This window comes from Passer domesticus, chromosome 6 (genome assembly GCF_036417665.1).
Source record: "Passer domesticus isolate bPasDom1 chromosome 6, bPasDom1.hap1, whole genome shotgun sequence".
Classification (NCBI taxonomy): domain Eukaryota; kingdom Metazoa; phylum Chordata; class Aves; order Passeriformes; family Passeridae; genus Passer; species Passer domesticus.
The window spans coordinates 73,068,132-73,085,732 of NC_087479.1; the positions used below are offsets into that span (position 1 = coordinate 73,068,132).

The following is a 17,601-nucleotide window of genomic DNA, read 5'->3' on the forward strand; positions in this document are numbered from 1 at the left end:
GTGACATTCCAGCTGTTGAAGAGCCTGGAGACTCTTGGAAAGTCCCCATGGAACCCCTCTGAAGGCCTCTGACAGATCTGATCTTTAGCGGGCAACCATCCCCAGCCCCCTGTTGCTATGGTCAGTTTCCATGGTAACCATCCCCAGCCCCCTGTTGCCATGCTCAGTCCCTTGGCAGCTCCATGCACACCCCAGGCCAGGGGTGGTTGCCATGGACACCAGCTCAGGCCTGCAGCCAGAGCCCGTTGCCATGGCAACCATTGGCAGCCCCATCCCCAGGGTCATGGGATCCCAGATCCACAGAATTGGCTGATCTGGGAGGGACCCATCAGGATCCTGGAGTCCAACTGCTGGCCCTGCACAGGACACCCCAACAATGCCAGCCTGGACCTGGCAGCGCTGGCCAAATGCTTCTGGAGCTCAGAGAGCCCTGGAGCTGGGAGCCTTCCCTGGGGAGCCTGGGCAGTGCCCCAGCAGCCTCTGGGGAAAAACCTTTTCCTGAGATCCAACCTGAGCCTGCCGGGACTCAGCTGCAGCCGTTCCCTCCAGTCCTGTCCCTGGGCACCAGAGGGAAGAGATTCCCACAGCCCCAGCCAGGGACCCGCTCCCAAGGCTGTTGCCATGGCCACCAGGGCTGGGACCAGCTGGGATGCTCGGTTTCCACTGGCTGGGGTTTAGGAATGGGATTCCTCAGATTCCTGCTCCAGCTAAAACCACGCTGCTGCTCTCTGCCCTCCTGTCTCCCATGGAATGCACAATAGGCAAATATCCCAAAGGCTGGGATAAGAACAATTTATTGGGAACAGCAACGAGATAAAGAACAAACAGGAACAGAACAATACTGCTAACAAAAGGGAAAAGAAAAACTATTTACAGGGAAAACCGAAACACAACTCACTGGGTCATCCTGGCCACATATTTCCGCCTACCTGGCAAGGATACTCTTCTCCTCAGGGAGAGAGAGACCCTTTCCTGCCTCTGGCAATGACCTGAGGAGGGAGTGGATCTAATGACATGGCCCTGGCCAGAACCTCATGTTCATTGATCCCACATCATGTCATTGGCAGGGGCAGGAAAAGGGACAGGCGTCTTCCCAGCATGGATTACAGTGAACATGGAACACAGGTCTCTTCCCAGTGTGGATCCTCCAATTGGGTATGAAGATGGAGCCAGGCACGAAGCTCTCCCTGCAGTTGGGGCATTTACAGGGCTTCACTTACAGGTGCCTCTGTTGGTGTCTGGTTAAGTTAGAACTGTTGGTGAAGCTCTTCCCACACTGGGAACACTCGTAGGGCCTTTCCCCAGTGTGGATGCGCCGGTGGGTGACGAGGTGGGAGTTGTACTTGAAGCCCTTCCCACAGTCCAGGCAGCGGAAGGGCCTCTCATCAGTGTGAATCCGCTCATGCAGGAGGAGATTGGAGCTGGTGTGAAACCTCTTCTGACACTGGGGACACTCGTAGGGCCTCTCCCCAGTGTGGATGCGTTGGTGGGTCACAAGGGTGGATCTGTAGCTGAAGCCCTTCCCACACTCCCCACACTCGTAGGGCCATTCCCCGGTGTGGATCATCTGGTGGCTGATCAGGGTGCTGCTCTGCCTGAAGCTCTTCCCACACTCCAAGCACTTGTAGGGCTTCTCCCCATCATGAAGCTCCTCATGGACCATCAGCTCCGAGCTCTGGCTGAAGCTCTGTCCACCTTCCTGGCACAGGGTGGGTCTTTCCTCCTCAGAGCACCCTGGGCTGGGTTTGCAGGCCCTCATCCTGTGGGATCTCTTGGGCTTTACCTCCCTGTTCGATTCCTGTGCCATGGAGTCCTTCAAAACAGCTTCTTCCACGAGGTTCTGCTGTGAAGATTTGTCATCTCCGGTCTCCATCCTCAGCACCTTGTCTGGGGGATGAAGGACAAGGAGTGGATGGGCTTTGCCTCTGTGCCAGAGGGAAAGGGAACGAGACACCCCCAGTGCATCCCCAGCAGGATGGCCAAGGCAGAGGGGTTGTCCTGCAGCCACGGGCCATGCTGAGCTGGGAGATGCAGCAGGAGAGAGGGAGAAAGGGGCACTGACTTCCTCCTCACCTGCCGGGGTGTCCTGGGGCATCTTCCTCTTCCTCGCAGCATCCCCCTCCATCTGGCTAAGGTTTGGGAATGGGAAAACCTGGTCTGGGAGAAAAAAAAAAGGGATGAATACATCAAGTTTTGTACGGGTTTCAAGGTAAACCAGGTGGAGATTCTAAGCCAGAATTACAATTTAATAAGAAAATTAAGATCAAAGCAATGAAACAGAAACACTGCCTTAAACTGACACAGTCAGGATATAACCTGGCACCCTGTTGGTCAGGGTGCTGGTAGCAGTCCCATTAAATGGTGGCTGCAGTCCTGTTGCAGTGATGAACGTGATTCTGTCGAAGCCGTGATCCTGTAGAATGGTCTGGTCTTCCTCTGAAGGTCCAGTGGTGCTTATGGAGCTCTTGTCCTCTGGGAATCCAGTAGCCAAGGTGCTCCTGGTGCTGCAAGGCTCAGTTTATATCCAGGTAGGAATGCTTGGCTCCTCCCCCTGGGCAGAGCATCCCACAATGGGATGATGTCATTTTACCAGTCCTGCAGGGACACTCAATGGCCCATTCACAGAAGATAGCCCCTGGAGAGCGTTATCAGGGCTGAGTCATGGAAGAGATAAAGAACACTGCCCCGCCTGTTTATTACAGTTTGTCAACATGGTGATGGAAAACATGCACTTGGTTACATCTGACACTGTAACCTGAAACAGTGGGGTAATCCCTGCTGGGGGGTGAAACCACCTCCCTTACCCAAACTGGCTCAGGTGTCAAACCCCCACTCCGGGAAGGCCACTCACACAGGGGACAATGTCACACTTGCCCTGCACCAGGGGATGTCTCTGTCCCTGTCACTCCCTTGTTTTCTCCCCCTTTCTCTTTCCATCTCTCTCTACCTCACATTTCCTGTTCAATACCATCCACTTTGGATTTGGTCTCATTAGCACCTTAACTGGGAAAGAGGCATCTCTTTAACAATTTTCTTAACCAGATTGTGACATTATTTTGGCACAGTAAGTTCAGGGCACTGTTCTCTGACCCCAAGTGCCTTTGACAACAGCATGGTTCCCTCAGAGGAGGAGGTTGTGGGTCTTTCTGCAGGAACTCTTGGAAATCTGGACGCAGCTTCCTCTGAGTGACTCATGGGAGAACTGATGAGGAAAATGGCTTTTGTGGGTGGCCAGTGTAAAGAAAATATTTTCTTGTCCTTCCTTGAAAAGTTCATTAAAATCACTGGAGGAAAGAGAGCAAATGTTACCAGCGAGACTGACAAGGTTCATTTACCCCAAGGTGAGGAGCACAAGGCTGCTGAAAGTCCCACAAGGAGCCCAGCTCCATGAGGTAAATTCCCAAATAATCCCTGAATTCACAGGCTTCGAGGCCTTCCCACATGTGAGGATACATTTTCTCTTCATCCCTATCACTACTGTGACAGCTACACGGAGCTTTCTCTTCCTTTTAATAGTCTGTATTGATCCAAATTTCCACGTTTCTTTTATCGGCACCTGCCAGCAGCTGAGCTGAACCGATGAAACTTGGAATTGCCACAGAATTGCTTCTATTGTTGGTTTATTAATGTTTGGGTTTTGTTGTCATTTCCATCACAAGTGAGTTGTGGGAAGAGCAAATATTCCTCAAGGCATTTAATGTAGTGTTAAGTTTGATTTCTGCCAAATCTATTTTGTCCAGTGCCCAGGGCATGCTTGAGGGGTCTCTGTGCCTCTTGCCCTGGGTAATGCTTGGGAGGGGCTTGGGGGGAATTTTGTCCTTGTCCCTGTCACCCCAGGCCATTCCCCAGGGAGTTTCCATCATTCTCACCCAAGGGAATGCCTGGGGGGTCTCCCTCCCTCTCATCCCTGTGCCAGGGGGTGCTTGGCCCAGTCTGTCCCTCTCAGCCCAGGGGATGCTCGGGGGTCTCTGTCCCCTCACCCTGGTGGTTGCTCGGGGGTCTCTCCATCCCGTTGGCCTCAGGGAATGCTTGTGCAGGGCTGGGGACCAGGGGCTCTGTGTCCCTCTCACCGCTGAGGGTGTTCAGGCCTGGGGGGGCTCTCTGACCTTCTCATCCCTGGGGAGGCTGTGGGGGGGTCTCTGTCCCTCTCAGCCCTGGTGTGACCCCTGCCCAAACATCATTGGGGTCAGAGGGACAGAGACACCCCCAAACCCCCAGAAGGGCTGAACCTGGGATCATGCTCATACCCCCATTTTTCTGTTTAGCCCAGAAATGAGTTCTGCACCTTTAAGGCAGGTTCTGAGAGCGAAGGCAGGGAGGAAGTGAGCAGGTTTTTTAAGAAACTGCACTCCTCCATATTCTGGCTCCTGGACAGACAGATAGCAGGACAGGGCTCTCCATTGGTTTTAGTTAGTTTTTAGCTCTCTGAGGCAGATAAGTGCCCTGGACTGTGGTTTTTCTTTTACTTTAGAGCTGTTTAAACCTGCTCTCAATATCCAGAAGAGCACTGGCAGCTCCACCTGTGGCCCATTGGGCCAAGCCTGGTCCACGGCATTTCCAGTGCTGGAGAAACTGATAAGAGACTGAGTGAGTGGAGCTACAGCCCACAGAGGGACTTTCTGAGTTTGTCATCTCTTTTGGAGCAGCAAGAGGTTTTGTTGTTTAATATTGGTCATCTGCTCTACTCGTGAATTCCTTGCCTGTTAAATAACCAGGTTTTTCCACTTTTCTCCAAGGAAATCTTTCCCCAAACTAACTGGGGGAGATGCTGCTTGAATTTGCTTTCTAGAGGAAACCCCTTTTGGAGGTTTTCTCCCAAATTTGCCCTAAACTAGGACAGGGTGGTGGAGAGAGGAGAGAGCCCCAAGTGCCTGGACTGGGGGGAGGCTGGAGAGAGGGAGTCTGGGACCCCGAAACCCCCCAGCATCCCTAAGCAGGACCCTGGAGAGGGGGGATCCCCAGGTGCTCTGGGATCCTTGGCAGCCATGAGAGAGGGGACCACCAGAACCCCAGAGGGATGAGACTGGAATTGGGACACTCGTGGTGGCTTTTTTTTAGATTCACTTTTGTTTTTTGAAGGTTTTCATGGACAGCAGGTGACTTCTAGAGATGGACTTGGGTGGAAGACCTTCAGCCTCTCTGTGCTCATCCCTTGTTTTTCCCCAAAGCAGGTTTTCCCATTACCAAACCTTGGCCCAATGGAAGAGAATGCTGCAAGGAAGCAAAAATGCCCTGAGACACACAGACAGGTGAGGAGGAAGTCAGTGCCCCCTTCCCCCTCTCTCCTGCTCCATCTCCCAGCCCAGCATGGCCCCGGCTGCAGGACAACCCCGCTGCTGATGCCGTCCTGCTGGGGATGCACTGGGGGATCTCCTGCCCCTTTCCTCTGGCATGGAGGCACATTCACAGGCTCTGGGGCAGGAGGGGGAACCGCGGGCAGTTTGGGGTGCGTGGCTCGGCTGCTCCTGGCGCAGTTCCCCCGAGCCCCCGGTGCGGCTCCGCCAGGCTCCCCCACCATGGCACTGGCCGGAGGTTATTTAACAGAAATGCTGGTAAATTGACCATCTGGAATCACACTAAATACGATTTCCAGAAGCTGCTGGTTTGCTGGGCAGTTTGCCAAATTCCACATTGTTGTTTCTTTCAATAAAACTTCACTTTAAAAGGTCTTAGCAAATTCACGCTTGCATAAAATTTGTTGCTACCATGGCCTTCCCTCAAAACTAATTTACATAAAATCATGACACACTTAATTACATCCTCTTAATCCCTCCAGTAAATCCATCATGCTGTTATTTCAATCACAGATTGTTCAACTTGTCAGTGCCTTATTTCTATTAATGGCATCAGAATAAGTTATATTTTGTTGTATGTATAACTTTTAAGGATATCCATTTTTGATTCTATGATGTTTAATTTAATGCAAATTCAGGGTTGATAAGACTAAGCAAAGTTAAACTTCATTAGTGTTAGATTTGAGCAATGTTAAATTACATTTTATTAATTTGAAATCCCGCTGTTCTGGATTGAAAGAAAACATATGTATTCTATTTGCCATCTGTCAGAGGTAGGGCAGTTATCTTCTGTTAATTGGGCAGTAAATTGGACCCCCAATGGCTCCCACAGATCCCAAACACCTGCAAGGACCTCCAAGCTTTCTAAACTCCTTCTTGTGAGAGGAGCCTTGAAGCAGATGTATCCAATCCCAGTCCCAGACTTTCAAGATTTTGTATGTAAGGAATTATAAAGGTGGAATGAAACCTTTCTAGAATTTGTCCCACAGGATTAAGGATGGCAAACCACAGCTGTTTCTATAAATATATATTATCTATTATGGTAATGATTAGACAATATTATCTTAATCAGAAGAATTTGCTCCTAGGTATAACAACTGTAACATATTATATTATATTACATTATATTATATTATATTATATTATATTATATTATATTATATTATATTATATTATATTATATTATATTATATTATATTATATTATATTATATTATATTATATTATATTATATCATATCATATCATATCATATCATATTATATCATATCATATTATATCATATTATATTTTCATATATCATATTATGTAATATACTAGGAAGTGATTTCAAAGTAACTGTGTTAAAGTAAAACCAGTTATTAAGCAGAGATTGATGTCACTCCCTGTGTTGGTTTGAAAAGACAGGTGTCTGCTAAGGAAGGCTGGAGCCTCTAATAAAATGTAAAATGTAAACTCCCTCCCTCTGAATTGTTATAAATTTGAAATTAAGGGGCTCTCAGGAAAAAATATGGGAGCAGGAATAACAGTTCTTTATTAGGGAAACAAATAAAAAGATAAAATAAACAATGCAGTAAAGCAAGACAACACTGACAGAGTCAGAACACAACCTGACACCCTGCTGGTCACGGTGTTGGTAGCAGTCCAATTGGAAATATGGCTGCACTCCTCCTGGAGTGTCAGGTGCGGTTCTGTTTGAGCAGGGATCCTGTAGAAAGGTGTAGTCTTCCTCTGAAGATCCAGTGGAAGAGGCAGCAGCTGTTCCTCTGGGAAATCCAGTGGAGAAAGCCATGTTGGTGTTCCAGAATTTTTAAGATTATATCTGGTAGGAATGCTTGGTTCTCCCCTCTGGGCAGATCATCTCACAATGGGATGCTGTAGTTCTTATCAGTCATGCAGTGACATTCAATAGCCTGTTATCAGCAGATGTCTGCCCTGAGGAAGGAGTGGGTGTGGAAGAGATAAGGAAAACTTCCCACTTAACAGAAGACAACTGCCATACAGATGGCAAAGAGAATACAATCTGTTTGGCAATCCAGGACTGTCTCCTTTGTGAAACTCAGAGGCCCCAAGGAGCCAAGGGTCCATGGTGACTTTGTGGAGCCCAGTGTCATGGAGGAGGCATTGTGACACAGTGAGGGCACATGGAGCCGAGGGGCCCTGGTGACACATCAGGGCTTTGTGGGAGCACAAAGCCATTGTGACATTGCAAGGTCTCATGGAAGCACGGGGCCATTGTGACACTGCAGAAGGAAGGGGACCAAGGAGACCATTGGGACACTGTGGGGTCCCACAAAACCAAGGGAACAGGGAACAGGTCTGGCTGGCTGGGCCTCCTGGGGATCACCTGACAGGTCCAGCTGACCTTGGCATGTCGAGGGCTGCTTCTCATCTGCCCCTGCAGCACTGGGGCTCTGGGCTTTCCTTCCTATGGGAGAGAACTGTCCTTGTCCTCCAGGGGCCCATTGTCAAAACTGGGATTCCTCCTCCAAATTTCCTTATATGCAAAGATTGTTCCCAGATGAAATCTGCCAGGAGTGACAGCTCTGGCTGCCTTGGCCATCCAGGAACCACCTCTCATCTGACTTTGAAACACTGGGACCATGTGATTTTTTTTCTTATGGGAAAAAAATCCATCTCGACCAGGCACCCATGGCTAAAATTGGGCATCTGCCTCCAGCATTCCCTGTATCCAAGGATAACTCCCAGACAAAAGCTGCCAGGACTGACAAGTGTGGCTGGCCTTGGCTTCCTGAGGGCTGCTACTCATCTGCCTCTAAAACACTGGGGCTTTGTGCTTTCCTTCGTAATGAAAAGAACTCTTCTTCCTGTCCAGGTGCCCACGGCCAAAATTGAGATTCCACATCCAAAGTGCCCTATGGCCAAGGGTAGCCCCTAGACAAAAGGTGCCAGCAGAGACAGGTCTGACTGGCTTGGCCTAAGGGTGGCCACATCTCATCTTCTTCCAGAACACTTGGACTTCACACTTTTTTTCCAGTACAAAAAAACCCCCATTCATCTTGACCAGGTGCCCATGGTCAAATCTGGGATTCCATCTCAAGAGCTCCATACATCCAAGGATTTTCCCCCAATGAAAGATGCCAGGACAGACAGGTCTGGCTGCCCTTGGCCTCTTGGGGGCTGCCTCTCACCTGCTTACCAAACACATTGGGTTGGTGATTTCCTTCCAATGGAAAAGTACCATCCTTCTTCTCAAGGTGCCTGTGCACAAAATTGAGATTCTTCCTCCCAAATTCCATATATCCAAGGATTCCTCCATGACAAAAGCTGCCAGGACAAACAGGTCTGGCTGGCTTGGCCTCCCGAGAGCCACCTCTCTCCTCTTCTGCCTTTGAAACTCTTGGGCTCTGTGCTTTCCTTCCCATGGAAAAGAACCATCCTTCTTATCTACACAGAAATGGCCTAAATTTGGATTCCACCTCCCAAATTTGCTATATCCAAGGGTTGCTTTCAGACAAAAGCTACCAGGACAGAGAGGTCTGGCTGTCCTAGGCCTCTGATGGCTGCCTTTCATCTGCCCTGGAAACACCTCTGTTCTGTGCTTTCCTTCCTATGGAAAACAACTGTGCTTCTCCCCCAGGTGTCCATGTCTGAAACTGGGATTCCACCTGTAAAATTCTGTATATCCAAGGGTTGCTTCCAGGCAAAATCTGCCAGTACCATCAAGCCTTGGCCTCTGGTGACTGCCCCTGCAACACTGGGGGTCGGTTCTTTCCTTCCCATGGAGATCACTGGGACACTGTGGGGACCTCACGAAAAAAAGGGGATCATTGTGGCACCACTGGAGCCCATGGAACAAAGGGGCTGTGGTGACACAGCGGGGCTTCATGCAACCCAGAGATCATTATGACTCTGTGGGACCTGATGGAACCATGGAGATCATGAGCACCCTTCATGACCTCGTGTCACCAAGGGGACATTATGACACATCAGGGCCCCATCGAACCAAGGGAACATGGAGCAGGTCTGGCTGGCTTGGCCTCCCAGGGGCCACCTGATAGGTCTGGCTGATCTTGGGATGTCAAGGGCTGCCTCTCATCAGCTCCTGGAGCACTGGGGCTCCATGCTTTCCTTGCTATGAAAAGAACCATCCCTCTTTTCAGATGCCCATTGGCAAAACTGATACTTTCCCTAAAAAATTTTCCAATATGCAAGGGCATCTCTCATGCCTTGGCCTGTGGTGGTCAGCTCTCATCTGCCCCTGAAACAATGGAGCTCTGTTCCTTCATTCCTTAGGAAAAGAACCCATTTTCATGCCCACGGCCCATGGCCAAAATTAGAATTTGGCCTCCCAAATTCTGTATATGCAAAGATTGCTCCCAGACAAAAGTAACCAGAACAGACAGGTCAGGCTGGCCCTGCCCTCTGGTGATTTTCTTAGACCATGAGCTGAATGTTTCCGTTTGAAAACACCTTGGAGAGGGCCCGGAGATCTCCCAAGGAGGGGTTCTGAAACCTTGGGCCCATGACCACTACATATGGACAAAGGAGCTCTGTGCTCTGTGCTGTTGTGGTGGTATTGCATCATGGAAGGGATGTCCGAAAAGAAGCTGCTAGCAGTTTCCTCCATGTCTGTCAAAAACACCCAATCAGTAATTAGCTTTGAGAATTGACAATCTGTTAAACCACTAAGGAAGCTGTACACGGCTCTGTGAAGACACACGTTAAAGACAAGAAAGCCTGGGAGGGTCTCTTTCCCTTCTGTCTGGCAAAGAGGTAACAAGGCTGGCCCAGCCCCTGTCTCAGCTGGGCTGGGCCGGACGGCTCCTGCCGTGGGGCCGGACCCTTCCCAGGGAGCCCCCCAGGCCCCATCGGCTGCCGGGCAGGGCAGGGGAGGCCGAGGCCGGGCCGGGCCATGGCTGCGGTTTCCAACACCTGGGCGCTACCGAGCCCTGCCCCGCCGCCAGCCCGGGCCCAGCCAGGATCCGCCGGGCCCCAGGAGCAGCCCCGGGCCGGGCCAGCTGGGCCAAGATTCTGCCACCCTTGGGGTTCACCCGCAGCCCCCGGGCAGGGGGAGGAGAAGCCATGGGCCCCGGCCGTGCTGCTGCTGTGCTCTGGCCTGGCTGCTGAGATCCTGGCCCTGCCCCAGCGCGGCCCATCCTGACACAGCCCCAGCGCAGCCACTGCAGAAACCTCCATGGTAAAACAGCTCTGGCCGCAAGGACCGAGCCCGGCCGGGGTCACGGAACCATCTGCAGGTCCTGGGTGAGATATTAACTCTTTCAGTGCTTCCATCCTCCCTCGAGTAAGAGAAAAGGACAAAGTGCAGGCACACAGAGGAGCAACATGAAGACACCGAGGTCAGTGAAGGGGACGTTGAGTCCCGGATGGGAGGGATGAGGAAATGCCATAACCTTGGGACTGAAATCCTCTTGTGAAGCTATAGAGAAGGATGTAATTGATACATCAGACTCTCTTTTTCCCTATAACACATTGAAAAGGATGGGAAGATGACTTGTTCAGGAAAGACCTCCATGGTAAAGTAAGCAAATGTTGAAGTAGCTGTGTTCCCATGTGAAGTTTGAACAGACAGAGCAGAGTGATGAGACCCTGTGCCCTCATAGGGAGAAGAAGAAAACCACTGTTCTCAGAGATGAAGATGATTTCAGAAATAGATGAAGAGAACATTTGCTCTTAAACAGCTCATCTTTAAACTAATACCCCATTAGTTGACATGGCCCATAAACACAACTGTGGGAAAAGCTGTCAAAAATGGGAGGGACTTCATGATTGCAGATTTTCCAGGTGGCTGCTATTAATGGAAATTGAGAGCCACAAGAGAACTCTTTTCTTATGGAGAAGTCTCCATAGCAAGAAAGAGAAACTCCTCTCCCTACATGAACTGAAGGAAGACTACTCTAGAGAAGGTAAACTGAAAATATTAGGTTTTGTCTCTTTACATTGTCAGTAAGAAAGAAAAGGTTGTAGGGAAAGAAAAGTGTTCCAAAAGTTTTGTTCTGATTCTTATTACACTTTCTTTTAGTTAGTATTAATAAACCTTTCTTTATACCCTTTTAAAGTTTTGAGCCAACTTTGCCTTTCTCCTAATCCTGTCTCACAGCAGGAAATGAGTAAGAATATTCTAGTGAGTGCATTGGTAATTGGCCAACATTGAGCCCACCACGCTAATTGATGCATTGGCCAAGAAATCTCAAATTGGAGAGAAAAAACACTACAGAAACATTCCTGATGAACTGCATGAGAACAAAGGGAAATCAAGGCAGAGCCATGGTTTGTCAGAACTTGCCTGATTCTGATGAGCCCCATGATGAATTTGGAGATGAGCCCTGGAACCTCAGGGTCTGAGAGGAGAGTGCACAAACCTTTCCAGGAGTCCAAGCCAGAGGAAACACCCAAAGTGTCTCAAAGCATGAATGGGTCCCACTGAGGTCCACCCCCAACACAAGCTCTTAATGCACGCCATAGAGGAGAGAATTGGAGGCCAGGATGGCACAAAAAGCTTCTCAGGGACTCAGTGTGGAACAGAAAATCCAAAGAACCTAAAAACCTTGAGCATTTCAAACCACTAATGAGCCGCAAGGAATGTCAGTACAAAGCTCTCAAGGGACTCATTAAAGCAGATAATTGGAGGCCATGATTGCACAAACCTCTCACAGAGTCTGTATCAAAAGGGAAGCACCAAGTACCTTAAAATAACTGAAGTACCTTGAAGCATTAATGAGCCCCACTGGATGCTGTTACTGACAAAGCCTCTCCAGGGACTAATTACAGCAGATAATTGGAGGCCATGATTGCACAAAACTCTCAGAGACTCCAAGACAAAAGCCAAACCCACAGTCCTTTGAAAAACCTGCAGTCCCTGGGAGCATTCAGGAGCCCCCAGGGCCATTGGTGAGCAAGGCTCCCCAGGGACTCCTTCCAGCAGATCCTTGAGGCCACTGGGATGTGGGCTATGGGGGGGATGCTGAGGGCAGGACAAGGGGCTGACAGTGCCCAGCCTGGCTGGGGCTGTGCCAGGAGGCCCCAGGGCCTCAGGACAAGGTGTCTCCTCCCAGCCCTTGGTGGCACAGACCCTGCTGCTGTGCCCCAGGTCACCAAGACTTGGCTTCTCTTTGCTCCCACCTGTCATCACTGCCTCCAGTTCTCTGCTCTGCCTGGGGCCTGGGGACACTTTCTCAGTTGTGTCCCTTAGAGGGACCCATTAAAAGACCAAGAAACTTTGGAGTTGGATTCTAACTTGGAGTTCTGGAGAGGTTTCTGCAGCTGCCTCTGAGGGACTGATGTTCAGGGCCTGAGCACAAAGCCCCAGAGGGTCATTCAAGTCCTTGTTCTGTGTCTGTGCTGCTGAGCTGAGCTGAGCTCCTGGCACAGAGGCAGCTCCTGGTCAGCAAGAAGAGCTTCAAAAGCACATTTCTCTTGAGGAGCAGCTCTTCTGCCAGCCCAGCAGGGCTGGGGCACTGCCTGCAGCCAGCCCGGGCACAGCCCAGAGGCACAGAGAGCTTGAATCAGTCAGGGCTGGGAAGGTGCTGAGAAGTGCCTGGGGCAGAATCACTGCCAGCCCTTGGCACAGGAACCTCTGGCTGCAGGACAATGCAGCTGCAGCTCCTGGAGCCATCTCCTAAAGCTGGAACATCCCAATGCCTGCAGACTCTGTGAGTACATTCTCAGATTCTCTCTTGTGCAGAGCAGCCAGGGGTGCCCAGGGCTGTCCTGCAGAGCAGGCTCCTGCAGCCCAGGGCGCTGTGCTGGGGCAGGGACTCTGCTGCCTGCCAGGGACAGCTCTCAGCCAGCCCTGGCAGCTGCTCCCAGCACTGGGGCACAAGATCTGAGTGGAAGGAGACAGCTGGTAAGGCTTGCAATTGTTCTCCCGGGGTGGTGAGGATGCTGCACTGTTCAGGACTGCTCCAAAAATGGCATTCAACTGCAGAACATTTACAGTTAGATGATAAAGGGAGCAGAGCAAGGAAGGGGCTGCATAGAACGAAAAATCCTGCTTTTTTAATCTAGTGGTAGGGGTTGTCTGGATAGGAAACTTCCCACAGACATTAATCTCTCAGTTAAGTTTGGGAAAAAATAAAAATATTTTTCTCAGATCTTACTAAAACATTCAGTGACAGGAATCAGCACAGGGCACCTCACAGGCAGCATCAGTGTTGCTTTTCCACCATCCTCAGGGTTGCTCTGATATTGCCATCAGAGCCTGCAGAGCCAGAGCTGCCCCTCGGCAGTGCCAGAGCTGGGAGAGGTCTGCAAAGCAGAGCTGAGCCCCCAGAGCTGGGCTGGGCTCTGGCAGCACTGGCAGGGCCCAGCCCTGGGCACAGGGAAGCAGCTGCTGGCAGAGACAGCTCCAGGCAGCAGAGCACTGGGCAGGCAGTGGGGGAAAAGTGCCCCCAAGCTGTGCTAGGATATTTAGAGTCCTCTCCAAACCTTAACTACTTCATGATTACATTTTATACAGATCCCCACGCCAAGGCACCACAAATGTCCAACAGCAGCTCCATCAGCCACTTCCTCCTGCTGGCATGGGCAGACACGTGGCAGCTGCAGCTCCTGCACTTCTGCCTCTTGCTGGGCATCTCCCTGGCTGCCCTCCTGGGCAACGGCCTCATCATCAGCGCTGCAGCCTGCGGCCACCACCTGCACACGCCCATGTTCTTCTTCCTGCTCAACCTGGCCCTCAGCCACCTGGGCTCCATCTGCACCACTGTCCCCAAAGCCATGCACAATTCCCTCTGAGACACCAGGAACATCTCCCACAAAGGATGTGCTGCACAGATCTTTTTAATTATGTTCTTCTTCTCAGCAGAGTTTTCCCTCCTGACCATCATGTGCTACGACTGCTCCATGTCCATCTGCAAACCCCTGCACTACGGGACCCTCCTGGGCAGCAGAACTTGTGCCCACATGGCAGCAGCTGCCTGGACCTCTGGCTTTCTCACTGCTCTCATGCACACAGCCAATACATTTTCTCTGCTCCTGTGCCATGGCAATGCCCTGTGCCACTTCTTCTGTGAAATCCCCCAGATCCTCAAGCTCTCCTGCTCCAAATCCTCCCTCAGGGAACTTTGGCATCTTTCTGTTACTGTGTGTTTAACTTCCAGCTGTTTTGTGTTCATTGTTTTCTCCTATGTGCAGATCTTCAGGGCCGTGCTGAGGATCCCCTCTGAGCAGGGACAGCACAAAGCCTTTTCACCTGCCTCTCTCACCTGGCTGCAGTCTCCCTGTTCTTCAGCACTGGTATATTTTCCTACATGAAGCCCCATTCCATCTCCTCCCCACCCATGGATCTGGTACTGTCAGTTCTGTACTCGTTGCCTCCAGCTCTTATTCCCCTCATCTACAGCCTGAGGAGCCAGGAGCTCAAGGCTGCAGTGTGGAGACTGATGACCGGATGGTTCCAGAAATATTCAAGTGCAGGCCAATTTCTGCAAATCACTTGTAATAAAAGTAATATTTGATACTTCTTGCTGGTTTAATTTTAAAGGTTTTCTTTCTTTTACTTTTTTTCATATTGTCCACAAAGAAATGCCATTGTCTGTGCTACTTCTCATTTTGTTTCTCTCCACCTTCCCTGTGGCCACAGAGTGTATCAATGAGGGGCTCCGCTCTCAGTGGCTTGAAACAAACTAAAGGATCTCCCAGCAAAGTTTCCTGCAGAGATGCCCTTTTGTTGCCTTCTCTGGAACTGCAGCAGCAATGTCTGTGCGCAGAGTTGGGGGCAGATCAGTGCTGGCACAGCAGCTGTGCCCAGCAGCAGCAGCACTTGGTGTTGCCAGTGCTGCTGCCGTGGCCCTGCCCCGCTGCCGTGGTGGCCCTGGTGTTGCTGCAGGGCCTGAGTGCTCTCGGGGCCGGGCACAGTCCTGGGGGTGGCAGTGCCGGGGCTGCAGCAGGGACAGGCCATGGGCACTGCTGGGGCAGCGCTGACGCCTCAGGCCAGGCCCTGGGGGCTGCAGGCTCCTTGCCCAGGCTCTCTCAAGAACATGGCCAGGCCAATGCTTAGCACAGAAAAGCCCCAGGCTGAGCAGCTCCAGGATGGCCGTGGGCAGGCTGGGGGCAAACAGCATGGCTGGGGCTCTGCAAGGGCCCTGGGGGAGACGGGAAGGAGCAGCAGAGCAGGGGCTGATCCATCCCCAGGGCGCTGCACAGCCCAGGGCAGCATCCCAGAGCATCCTGATGGAGCTGCCAACAACATCCCCCCTCTGCAGCCCTGGCCTCTCCCCCAGCTCACAGAGGTGCCGCATCCTTGCAGGCACAGCCACGGCAGCACTGGCTCAGGAGCCCCTGTTTGCATTGCACAGAGCAGGCAGGAGCACCCCCATGCTGCTGCTGTGGGGACATGAACCTGAGGGAGCACAAATGGCATCAGCCCCTGGGGCCAGCAAGGGCTGGGGGACTCCAGGGAAACCACTCAGCTTTGTCCTGGCCTCTGCAGTCAGACAGAAAGTTTGTTCCCTTGAGCTGGGAGTTTCCTGTGCCACTGCAGACGCTGTTGCTCAGAGCCAGGGCTGCCTGACAGCCAGCCCCAAACTGCCACAAGCATTTCCTTTGGTTACCCTTTGCTTTCTTCACTCTTCCTGCCACAGATTTCTTCCTTTTGCCACCCCTGTTCCCTCCCCTGCAAACAGCCCATCCCTGTTTGCCCTTTCCTCTCTGGCCCCACTCCCCATTGCAGTTCCTGACTTGGCACCATGGGAACGTCCCTTGGGGAGCAGGATCATCCTCCAAGTGCTGCAGGAATTGTCTGCAGGCTCCTGCAGTGCCTGGTGCTGCTCCCTTGCCAGAGGCAGCCCAGGCCAGGGGGGCACATCTGGGCTGCTGTGTCTGCCTGTGGAGCTCCCTGTTCTGGGCAATGAGGAGGAGCTGCAGAGGCTCTGCAGCACTGACAGGATGGGCTTTGGGGCTGGGAGGAGAAGCTGAGGGACCTGGGCTGCTGGAGCTTCTGAGGAGGAGGCCCAGGGCTCATCCTGCAACTGCTTCAAGGGTGGTTTCAGAGAATCCCAGAATCAGCAAGGTTGGAGAAGTCCTTGGAGATCATCAAGTCCATCTGTGCCCTGACACCGCCTTGTCTCCCCTGAGCCTCCTCTTCTCCAGGATAAACAACCCCAGCTCCCTCAGCCACTCCTCACAGCAATTGTACTCCAGACCCCTCACCAGCCTTGCTGCCCTTCTCTGGACACGCTCCAGCTCCTCCATGTCCTTCCTAAATTGGGGGCCCAGAACTGGACACAGCACTCAAGGTGCTGCCCAACCAGTGCCCAGCACACGGGAAGAATCACTGCCCTGCTCCTGCTGGCCACATCATTCCTGATCCAGTTCAGGAGCCATTGGCCTTCTTGGTCACCTGGGCACACTGCTGCCTCATGTCCAGCCTGCTGTCCCTCAGTCCCTGCAGGTCCCTTTCTGCCTGGCTGCTGTCCAGCCACTCTGTCCCCAGCCTGTAGTGCTGCAGGGGTTGTTGTGGCCAAAGTGCAGAACCCAGCACTTGGACTTGTTAAATCTCACCTTGTTGGATTTGGTCCCTGGATCCAGCCTGTGCAGGGCCCTCTGCAGAGCCCTCCTACCCTCCAGTAGATCCACACTCCTGGCCAACTTGTTGTCACCACAGTTCCCTGAGGCCCCAGAGTGTCACATGGTCTCCATGATTCCATGAGGCCTCCCCGTGTCACAATGTTCCTTTGGTTCCATGGAACCCATTGGTGTCTCAAAGTCCCTTGGATCCTTGGGCCCCACAGTGTCACAATGGATCCTTGGTTCCATGAGGTCTGGGAGTGCAGCAATGCTCTCCTTGGTTCCCACTGTCTTTTATGCCTCTCACTGTCAGGCAATAGAGGGGCACCTGGTAGATGAAGGGGAATGGGAATGGGTACCTACTCAAGGAGGTAATAATAAAAATTCCTCCTGACCCCCACTCCCAGGCCAGGTGCCACTTCAGAACAGGTATGAGCCCCTGGATCTGGAGAGTCAGCCAGATGATTTAGAAGAAAATTATCTGCCCAGTGAGCCTCCCAATTATGATTCATCTGTGAGGATAACAACCTCTAACATCAAAAAGGAAAAAAAGTGTAATCATGGGGGGTGACTCCCTTCTGAGGGGAACAGAGGGCCCCAAATGTGGATTGTACCCACACTACAGAGAGGTCTGCTGCCTCCCTGGGGCTTGGGTATGGGATATCACTGAGAGACTGCCTGGGCTGATTCAGCCCTCTCATTATTAGCCACTGCTGATACTCCAGGCTGGCAGTGATGAGACTGAAAAGAGGAGTGTCAAGGCAATTAAAAGGGACTTTAGGGCACTGGGACAAGTGGTTGATAGGACAGGGGCACAGG

The 17,601-nt window shown here is 51.7% G+C and overlaps 1 long non-coding RNA gene and 1 pseudogene across 1 annotated transcript; both read right to left on the minus strand.

Moving 5' to 3' along the window:
* Positions 1-1,176: 1,176 nt before the first annotated feature.
* Positions 1,177-17,601, minus strand: part of LOC135304012 (zinc finger protein 271-like) — a 75,821-nt pseudogene continuing 59,396 nt past the window's right edge.
* Positions 6,802-17,164, minus strand: LOC135304021 (uncharacterized). Its single transcript, XR_010365458.1, has 2 exons — positions 16,777-17,164; positions 6,802-7,227 (listed from the first exon to the last, which is right to left on the minus strand). It is a non-coding gene; the product is annotated as an uncharacterized LOC135304021 (long non-coding RNA).